This window comes from Phalacrocorax carbo, chromosome 7 (assembly GCF_963921805.1).
Source record: "Phalacrocorax carbo chromosome 7, bPhaCar2.1, whole genome shotgun sequence".
Lineage (NCBI taxonomy): Eukaryota > Metazoa > Chordata > Aves > Suliformes > Phalacrocoracidae > Phalacrocorax > Phalacrocorax carbo.
Window position 1 is genome coordinate 2677027 of NC_087519.1, and position 11387 is coordinate 2688413.

The window sequence follows — 11387 nt, forward strand, 5'->3', positions numbered from 1 at the left end:
TTTACCTCCCTAAATGCAGCCAATGCTTCTCTTTCCAATATCATATTTACAAACTATCATCCAAATTATAATATGTCACGAATATGCAATTACCAACATTTAAATATATATAAATCTTAAATATAGCACTGTTTAAACTAAGGACAGGTTATTATTTCAGCAAGCAACATATTACTGCTTCTCCAACACTACATAATCATGGTGCGCGCAATACGGCGCACAGAACAATGGAGCTTTCATGGGACCCGGGGCGGCCGACCCTCTCCGCGGGCACAGGTATGCGATGGAGGAGTCCTGATTTCACCCAGCGTGCCATCCGTTTCAGCTCTCGCAACAAGAGGACATTGTTCCGTGCTCTAACGTGGGCAAGAAAAACAGAGCGCTCAATTGTACTTGTCATAATGCACATATAATTTATAGTAATGTTGGTTATTAAAGGATTTCTAGTAATTAACAGCAATGTGCTCTTTCACTGCCTTTTTCTCTCCCCCTATTTTTTTTCATAATAACAAACATTCCTGGGAGATGCTCTGGAACACATCCTATAAGTCTTGGCACAAAAGCTGGAGAGAAGCTTTTGAAAGCCTGCCAGTCTTATCTGACATGGATCTCCCAGGTACTATATAAAGCCAAATCCTCTTGGGCCCAGGAGGACCGTGGGTGGCCAGGAGGGCACCGGCACCAACCTCTTCCCGAAGCCAGGAGTGCAGCCGGGGTGGGGGGAGCGGGGGGAGAGGGCCCGGCACTGCCATTGCCTCCACGCCAGCACAGTCGAAGGCACCAGCAGAGCCCAAACCTGCAGGCACAGAGTGCTGCGCTCCGGGTCTTCAGTAAGGAAAAATAATCTTATAATTTTCTGCCATGTTATCTCTAGTATTTGATACATTTCTGGTCAAAGAGAAAGACGCAGAGGTTAGAACACAAAATTAATAATTGCCGGCTAAATAATGTTTTAACAGCTCAGTTTGTAGATTATTTTAATGCCTTGAAAATGGGGTTGAGAGGGGGGACCACGTTGGCTCGATGCCGAGGGGCAGTGAAGGCTGGGGGATGCACTGCACCCCCATCTCACCGCCCAGGAACGGGGGCACGGAGCATATGAGCCCGGCCAGAGAAACCACGACAAAACCGCTGCGCCAGAGCGAGGGGCTCTGCCAAAAACTAAAACGCCTCATAAAATCAGGCTGGTTTTGCTGGAAGCTGATTTTGAAAGGAACCAGAGAAAAAAAGTTTTGACAACATCAGAATGTCCCGTTTCCTTTGTTTTAATGACATTGCCGTGATTTTTCCAGTTCCAACCGACTTTTCATTTTACTCTTGCAAATGTTATATTCTGTGCGGTAACACACTGTGATAGGACTTTGGACCGTCTTCAAAATGGAAAAAGCTAAAATCAGAACAAGGCATTTTGATAAATCCAAAGTTTTAAAAAAATATATATATGTTTGAAGAATTTTCCTTTACGGAGGGTTTCACGACTGCTGGACTCCATGCTCCCAGGCCTCGGCATCATGAAACCCTTGGTGCGGAGGATGTCATCTCACCCCGCCGCCTCGGCGCGTGCCCCCATCCCGGGTGGGCTACAGCCATGGCAAAGCCCATCCCCGGCTCCTCCGGGCTCGAGCTGTAGCCGCCCTTTGCCACCTCTCCTGGAACATACGCGAGGGCGTGCGTCAGGGGAACGCACGGGTTGTTTCACATCCAAGTTAAGACCTGGGATTTGCTACCTTCACGTGTTTTCCAGTCGGCAATAAATGCAGTTTGCAGATGGCTCCAAGATAGCCTGAGGTCATTGGTTTGCACAGACTGCTCTGAATCGTCTGCGCGCGAAAACAGGGCTTAGCTTGAGCGCGGTGGATTCGCCTGCGGGAAGCACAGCTCACATCCCGCCAACCTCGCGCTCCGCAAGTGGCTTTGCATATCGCACTGCAGCGGGGCTTGCATCTAGAGCCTGCATGCACACGGCAGCATCGCACCCAGACCCCGACCCGACCTGCTCAAGGCAACCCTGATGCGTGTGGCGATGCACCGCGGCCGCCGGCGGCGCGGGAGGACAGGCTGCCCAGCTGCCGGCAGGGACGGCGGGCACCCGTGCGGCTTTTGCCTGCATCTCCACAGGGAGCAGGGCAGCCGTGTGTCTTCTCCCAGTGAAGTTGGGGTGTCGCTGCACGACCCTCCTCCCTGCCTCCCTGCGCTGGCACCTTTCCTCCACGTGGAGTGAATGTTCCGCCATCCAGTGACCCCATCCAAATCTCCCCACCGGCTCTGGGTGCTGCATTCGCTGCCCAGGTCCAGCCTGTCCCACGGGGCTCAGAGGGGTGAACCAGGGCCACGGCGGCCAAATTGCTTAGGGATGAGTTGAAATTAAATATCCTCCAAAATTTATCAGAATCACGAAGGGGATGGGGGGAAAGAAATGGACAAAACCCGATAAAAATTCACCAAATACTGCATTTCACCAGACCTGAAATTAATGTTAATGGGTTAATGGAAACTCCACAAGGCAAGAGCGGCTGAGTTTCCAGGCGTTTCAAGGCCCTTCCCACGAGTATCTGCTGTGGGTGGGGACAAGCTGACTCACAGTTTCCAGGGCTGTAGTAACATTTCAACACCCCAGCGCTCCAGCCTTGGGGACTGATGGCAAAGAGCACATTCCCAGCAGACTGGTTGGGAAGTTTTTTGACAACATGTTTTCTTGTGTCAGAAAATGTCAGTTTGGCAAAACCAAAACTTTTTTTCTTTTTCTTTTTTTTTTTTTTTTGGTAGCAAACTACCAGTTTCCACAAAGTGCTGCTTGGAAAGGCTGCCTGGGCTCAAGCCCGCATTTCTAGTCAAACCCACAGAGGTAATATCGTCTTCCAACAGGTCCTCGGTGGTGGCTGATGGCACCCATCCGTGGTGGTCCCCACCCCAGGAGAGGCCCCTTGCTTGGAGCAGGGACACGGACTCTCGCGTCCCAGAAGCAGACCCAGCTCTACAGGCGATTGCAGCCCCATTTATTTAAATCTGTTCTGCGTGGAGCCAATTTGTATAAATAATTAAGCAGTTATTCTGAGAGAAAGAGCCCGACATTTAACGCTGGAGATAAGAGCACCCATCTGAGATACAGGGTGTTAGGTTTAGTTCCCTGGTTTGGGTCAGGACAAACGGATTGAACCACAAGTCAGGCCACTGCCATGAGTACAGGATTATCCCCTGTGCTGCTGCTTTCATTTTGTAGGAAAACAAACTCAAGCCATCCCAGTAAAGTCCTGCTGCAATCCAAGGAAAGCACTGGTGTCTCAGGTTGTGCGGGACAGAAGGCTGCCTTCATCCAAACCTAATGCCAGCCTCCACAGCATTTTTTCCCCTTACTAAAAGCTGTATTTCCATCTCTACTGAGCTGCCCCTCTCCCCAAACACGGCCAGAGGGACCCTGTTTAGTGCCGCTGCCTTGGGGCGACATTTCACATTCAGCCGGAGACGAATATTCACACACATTCTCCATTTGAAAAGTACAGAACAACTAGAAATGCATCCTTGCTATGAAGTTTCATTATTATATATTCCAGGCAGTGCACAGGGAAAAGAGAAACTTTGGGGAGTATCACAGAAGGCGCGCCTCGCTCCCAGGGAGGAGCTGGCTGGGCTGGAGCAGCGGTGGCTTTGCAGCCTGAAGTCATTCGCTGCCAGCCTCAGCGAGAGCAAAGGATGCTGAAGCAGAAAGAGCTGCAGGATGCAGCTTCCCACTGGGTCCAATCCATGGGGAAGAAACAGCAGCAAATAAAAAACCAGCGATGAACACAGACCTCTTACAATTTTCAATCCATTTGCATCTGCTGTATCTTCTAGGCTAAGTCGCTGTTTCTCCGATGAGAGAGCAAGCCAAAGGGACACCTTGGCTCTTGTGTCAGTCGTAGGGCATGCGGTGAAACATGAGGATGGAGTGGTGTCTTCTCCCGTCTTTCCCAAAGGTGCTGAAAATCCCAGCTGGGAAAACCACTCGTCTCCGAGCAGGCTCAGGCAGACACACCGGGGAGCGCGTGCCGCCGGCAGCCGGGCACCCCGGGCTTGCCAGCCCATCCTCCGGCTTGCTGCCGACCGCCTGCGCGTGGCTGCGTCTCGGGCGTGCGGCAGGTCCGACCCGGCAGGCGCAAAGCAGCCGGGGAAAAAAGAGAAGCTGTTGGACTTGAACTGAACCCAAGCCAAACTTCTTCTGAGGTTCAGCAAATTTCATGTCAATAACTTGTAGTCCTCCGCTGGCAGCCAGTAGGTTTCCTGAGCGCCGGCAGCAGCAGCAAGGCACACCACATCTCCCGCGCAAGCCCGTCCTCTGGCTAGCCGGGCAGAAGCTCAGATTGGGCGAGATCCGATTTATCAGCCAATTCTCGCTGCCTAATCAAATCCAACTATAAAAACTCCAGAGTGCCTCTGTACGCTCTCCTTGCGCTCTCCCTCTCGATCCCATGCAAGCACTGTTAATTTACCTGCACCCATAGTTTTTCTTACAACACTCTGGGGAGGCAAGGAATTGCTGTTGACTTCCTCTTGTACTCATCTGGAGGGCTTGCAGCAGAAAGGATCCTTGGAGGCACGTTGGTGCCCAGCTCCTGTGGAGGCCAGCAGGATACAGGGATATAATTATCTTTGCTGGTCCGGGGGAAAGCGGTTTGCCCAAGGTAACAGGGAGAGTCTGTGCCAGAAAATGGAACAGAGCTCATGTGAAAGTCAAGCATGAAAAACCTCTGCATGAAGAGGACTGTGCTGAGCCACAGGAGCTGCTCTGGGTCCACACCACGCGCAGAGCACCTGCGAGCAGCCACATGCACCCCCTTCCTTTCTTTTCCATTTTTCCCCAGCTGAGCACGCTGGATTGAGGCCGTCAACTGCTGAGAACTGCTGCTCGCTCCGGAGGCTGGTATCAGCCGAGCAAACACCTCTCCCAGGTTCGATGGGCTTGCCAGTCCTGTGCCCTGTAGCTATGAGTAGGTCTTGTTGGTTGGGTGCTTAGCGCGACAGGGCTCATAGTCCCAGTTTGGCCCCCGGTGTCAGCATCCAAAAGCCCCATGGGGACAGAACTGCCCTCTTGAGGAGGTTCCCCGGCTGTCACGCCCTAAACCTGCTCTGACCCTGAGCTTCCCTCCAGGATGACCAAGGGCAGAAGTTCCCAAACTGCTGTACACACCCCATGAGCGCTATGGGACCTGCTAACGAAATACAGGTGTTACATCTTCTCAGAGAAGATGGAGGGGCTTAGATCACAGCTCTGCTGCATGTGGGTTTCTGAGGACTTCTTGGGGTTGGAAAGCAAAGCTGCAATTCCTCAAAGCAACAGGATCTCGTGGCCCTGTCTCCACTTTACAGATTCACCGCAGGACGTGGATCTCCTGGCCACAGTGTGGCACAGGAGTGAATGACAGGCATCGTTACTCCTCCATGCTCTGGAATGAAGCTGCTGATCCAGGGGAAGATCTACCTGCCATTAAACCTTTCAAGTGTCTTTCCTGATGCCATTGACAGCAATTTTCTGTGCCCTTTTGAACTGACGGTCTCATAAAAAGAGGCAAGTGGGCGGAGAGGATGGAGACATGACTCCTGAGCCTTAATCTACTGCTTTATCCAGGAGGACACATCCTACCTCATGGTCAGTTATGAGCAACCACCCTCCAGTGGGTGGATCCAGTGGATCCCGCAGCGATCGGCTCCCAGGACTCACACGAGGAGGTACCAGTGCAAGATGGAGAAGTGACATCCAGCCAGTCCAAGGATGGTGCAGCCTCTGAGACTCCAGCAGGAGAGAGATGGATGTGCTGAGTCCAGCCCTCCGTCTGCATGAGAGCAGTTTGGGGATTTCTAGGCCCACAGAAACTCGTAGCATCTACCTCAGCCTCATTCTTCTTTTCCCCAGTTGCAGGCAGAGCAGCAGCGCTAGCCATTAAACCCCTCCTGTCCTGGTCTGGCTATAGGAGTCAAGTAATATCACATAAAACAGATGCTCTGTTCAAATAGGAAGGGAATTACAACCGCCCGCGTCCACCAGAGGATACATCTAAAAACCACACCACCCATAACAAACACGCAGGAGTTTGTCCTTTTTATCAGCATTTATTCAGCAGCCTGTGGAGACAGCCTGCCTTTCTGGAGCCCTTTCCAGGCAGATAACACCCAGTTCTGAAACTGCCCTTTACTTTTTTTTTTTTTTTTTTTTTTGGCTTGGCTTTGGTGAATTGTCATTTTTGAGCTGGAAAGGGTTTATCCGAGTAAGAAAAACAGTCCAGCACTGCATGCTGCCACCACGCTGATCTAGCAACAAACTGTGTAATATGCCAAGACCAGTGTCTTTAAACAAAAAAAACCCCGTCTACCCTTATCCATATTTACCCATACAATTTGCAAACACAGAACTGGAAGTTCCCTGGGAGGGCAGGATTTAAAAAAGGATTATTCTATTTGGAGCTGGTCCAGGGAGCAGAGGGAGTATATGTATATGTCAAAAATGGATTTTAATTGAGGTTTGCTCTGTCCAGTGGTGCTCTCTTAGAGGCAGGAGCTAAAAACACGGTGGGGCTGGACGAGAAGGAAGCATAGGTTGACAAAGACATCAAAGCAGATTCTGAGAAAGGTCAGATATAAATGGCAACCTGTCCCGTTTATGCAATAGTTTGCTCTTCTATTTACGATGGTATTTTCTGGGAAGAGCTGGTCAGAGCCAACTAGGGCAGGCTTATAAAAAGATAATTTTTCTCCCTTAGAAAACGCAAAGACAGACAGACTGGGCTGCTGGCTTTTCTCCCTTCCCAAGATCTGCTGCCCTGGGCAATTTGTTCTGTTGCAGCAGCTCTTTGCTGAAGTGACTGGCGTCTGGTCCGCTTCAGAGCAGACGCCAGTCACTCCAGTAAAGAGCTGCTTACCACATCTTTGGTAAATATTTTCTGCAGTGGTGCAGTAGCGTCTTAAAGAGCAGCACTGTTATTTCGTAGGCATCTCCAATAATAACTCAGAGAGAAGCAGCCACAAGACATTAGCAAAAGCTGCTGCCACTGACCAAAACTTTGGAGAAGCAGGAACAGAAGTGGGAAGAGAATAGAAATAGTGACTGAGTCATTGGCCAGAGAGGCTGAATGCAGCAAGGGCAGAAAAAAAAAAGGGCAGGCTTCAAAAGCCGGTCGTGGACACGTCTGTGGGACCAGCACACGCTGGTTTGCTGCTTCCCTGAACATCTTGCAACCTCAGAATGGGGATATGAAAATCATTATGGGGAAAAAAGAATATTGAATTCTCTGTTTTGAGCCTGGACTGAAGGTAGCCAGAGGCAATCATTACTAAAGTAGCAAAACTACATCTCTTTTTGTATTGAAACTGTATTTTGAGTATCTCTGCTGGCAGCTGGCTGCAGGATCTCCGGGGCTTGCTCATGCAGAAATATGTGAAAATAGAAAGCAGGGTTAGGGAGGAAAGGAGCTGACCCTAAAGTCATTGGCACTGCTGGGTGTTACTGAGAGCAAATCATCCTTAAATGTACACCAGGAGACAGAAGTACACAGCTTGACCCAGCAGTAGCACTGTTGCTTCTTAGACACCCAGCACACGGAGCAGGCTTTGCTGAGAAAGGAGATGGTGGTTGGAAGCCAGTCGGGTCTCCGGGCGATCTTCTTTGTCCCATTGCCACACCGTGGAATGAGAAAACCCCTCTCTGAGCAGGCACCCCATGGGGTTGGTCCTACTGTACCTTAAACTGTGCTGAGAGGCCATCTCTGTCCAGGAAACTGCCCGCTTCAACATCTCAGGCTGTTGCAAGATGATCAGCAGGTTCTTCCGTAAGGCTCCCTGGGTGCCAGCAGCGCATCTCCCCACCAGGCAGCCGTCCTGGCCACCAGCACAGCCGCATGTGGGCACAGACCTGTTGGTTTGTGCCTGGATGAGACACCTACTGATTCAGGCAGCTCTGGAGGTGCAGGTCTCCTCTGCAGACCCATTATTATCATCCTTTCGGAGCCACGACTGGGGTTTATGACACTAAACCCTTTCACTGTCTCCAACAGCCAAGCCCTCGGAGGGTGTAAACTGGCGTAGCGCCTATCACCTTCAGTGACAGGTCCCAGCCAAAATCTGACCATTTATTTACCTTCTTACACGAGCGATTACCTGGGACCATGCCTGACCACACAGCCTGACCCCGCACGCTGGCTCTTACCCGCCCTACCCAAAGTCCAGCCCATGCCGGAGCCAACCTGGCACAGGATGCAAAACTGTCCTGCTGTCTGGCAACGGCAGAAGGCTTCCCGTGGCCCATCAGGCCATCCCGGCATGATCTGGGATGGGACCGAGAGGATGGAGTGCTGACTGGAGCAGATACCTAGTGACAATATCTGACAGAAAACAGGTTTTGTATAAGATGAGTGTTTCTTAGCTCTCAGCCTCTTTTTACTCAGTTAGTGAGTGAATAATTATTAATGAACGGTGATCAGATGTGGTGAACCGAGTCCAAAAAAACAACGAGAGAGAGAGAAGGAGCGCATGCGGGTGCAGAAGAGCTCAGCTGATGGCTCGGGCACCGGACCTGAGGGAACTGTGTCCCAGCAATTCATGTCCCGCTTTTCATGGGACCATCTCTCTCTTCATCAAGCTTCACGCAGCCCTGTGGTAGGGGACAGTGGCTGGTCAACAACAGCTAAAGACAACAGTCATTTGGGAGGAAAGGCCATAACTTGTGTTGCATTACAAAAAAGGATCCCCAAAGCCAGGTTAGGACATCATTTTCATCTCAGCTGCGAGACCTGCCAACACCTCCCGAAGCCACGGCCAACGGAGGGCTGCTGCCCGTGCCTGCCTCCGCATCCCCTCGCTGTGGCACCGGTCAGTGCTTGTGACAACGACCCACCGATCGCCAGCGCTGCGCGCCGAGGACCGGCGCGCTGCCAAACACGGGCCCACGGTCCCCCCGCTCTCCGTGCAAATGTTGAACGCGCAGGACGAAAGAATGACATCAACCATCGCAACACAAGTTATTAATATCGTCATTAGCCAAACAACAAACGTTTCTCTCAGAGTTGTAAAGCAGGGGTGGCATTTTTATTAGCTGAGGTTTCCTCCTTTTTTTTTTCCCTCATTTTTTATGGCCTTATCCACAAATACTGAGAGCCAGAGGGAATTATTTGTTACTTACATTAAAGCAAGAAGCCATCAGACCACAGCACTACAACCACTCCCCATATCATTATTTTCTTCTTTTGGATTTATATGAACCTCATTATTAAACCTTAGCTAATGCAGACATCCTAACAATGCACTGAGTGCTAATAACTGCTAAGCAGCATTATTAATTATTGTAATTACAGCATTTAAAATATATTTTGATTATATTAAAGAGAATACTTTCCTACTTTTCCAACCAAAAAAATCCACAAATGTAGCTTATTAACACTAATTCTATTCTTATTGGTAAAACTATTGTTAGATTTCAAAGGCAGCTAGCCTAGGCCCTAAAAAAATATATCACGCTGGGATGGCGTGGCATGTTCTCAAACCCTGGTGTTGCTTAGCTGGGGTGGGGGCTGGAGAGAGCTTGGCAAAATGTGTTAGCGGGGACTCGGATGAGGAATTCAGTCCTTGAAGTCTGACAGCACCCAGCGCCGGTGGCCTTTGGGAGAGGTGTAAATACATGCATCCCCCCTACAGCTTGGACCCCCGCTTTGGTCCCCCCTAAAGCTGTTTTCAGCGGGTGCTGGCAGGCTCCGTACAGGCTTGGGGGAACCAGGATCACCTGTCCGGTGGGTGTTTATGTGCAGTAGGTGGGACCGGGAACGGTGGGAAGCACCTATAGGGTCACCTATGATGAGTTACAGAGCTACTGTTATGGGTGCAAAATAGGGCCACGATCCTGTGACAGGCACTCTCATTGTTAACCCTTGCTTGTAAAGTTCAGGGGGATTATTCATGCGGAACCCAGACACACAAATGGCCATATAAACACACGGCCGCACTTTTAATTAAAGATGTGCTGAGATAAAAAGCTTCAGAAAGCAAGTTTAAACAATTAAAAATAATACTAGAGGTGTCAGTCTACCCAATCTGCATGTGTCCTGAGGAGCTCGGGGAGGCTTGCTGTATTTTTACCACCGACGGGACTGTTTGCAGCAATTCCCCTCCGCCCCGCTGCTGGCCGGCAGAACACCCCTCCAGACCTTCCTTTGCTGCAAAGAGTTAAGATTTCACTTGTCAGGCTGTTTTTGTTTCTATTCACATGTCAGTGCCTGTCATTTATTTAGTCAATGGGACATGTCCAAGGGATGGAGACAGACTGGGTTAGTCATTCTGACCGTGGGTCGCCAGTCACTGCAAACTGCCTGAGGTCATTTCCAAAAGCACCACTAACAATGAGAGGGAAGCTGGGCCCGGGAGACCTGCAGGAAACGGCGTGGAGATTAAAGACAGAGATAGTCCTTTGCAAAAGTACACTGGAGGAATGTTCCCTATGTTCTGTCAACAGAGTTTCTTCCTCGCTCAAGACTGTCTATTTTAAGTCTGAGCTCACACCAAAAATGGAAATCCTTGCTCAATGGCTATCAGTGGATCTTGGGTTTCTGGGGCTGCAGCAGCCGAGGAAATGAACCCTCCAGCTCAGCCTTTGTTGCTGGAGCTGCTTTAAACAATTCCTCCTTGTGGCAGCTCTCCACTGGGTTTGCTCCTTTGCCTGGTTAAAGCATGAGGTGTAAAACCCAGCTGGAATCCATGGTACCGCCCTGCGCTACCTGCGAGCATCGTCCCCGCTGGCGTACCCACAGCGTACCCCCGGCACCGCCACGGCACTCACCGGCACTGCCCGGCTGTGCCCGGCCCGGGGATGGCACCTCAGCCCAGCAGCAAAAAGCAGAGCAGGGCTGCAAGGGCCACAGCTCGGGCTCAGTCCGCACTTCCAGGATGCTCTCCTGCTTTGGGGAAGGGAATGGAAGAAGCATAGAAACACAACCATAAGTATTTGCTGCAGCATCTTGGGCTGAAATCAAGCCCCGTGACTCCAGATATGGGGGAACGGGAAATTCCTCTGGCAGCCATCTGGGTGTCAATACGGGGCTGAAATACAAGAGCGGTTTTAGGTGCAGAGATGCACATTCTGCTTTTTAAGCAAAATAGCAAAGGCCGCTCTTACTTAACACATAAGGTACCTCTGGGTGTTTTGGAAAACATTAATAACAACCACATGATTGGTGTAAAACACTGATTTTTCCATCCAGACACGCTATTGTTTTCAGATAAATACATTCCATTGAGCTTTTTTGTATCTGAACTTTCTACATGTGGCTTCTGCGTCTCAGGCAGATGGGAATGGGGGTTTGACAACAATAGCGGTGGCCCAGGAGGAGCCACTGGAGGCCGCTGGCTCGGGAATCGGTGACACAGGCTAAACC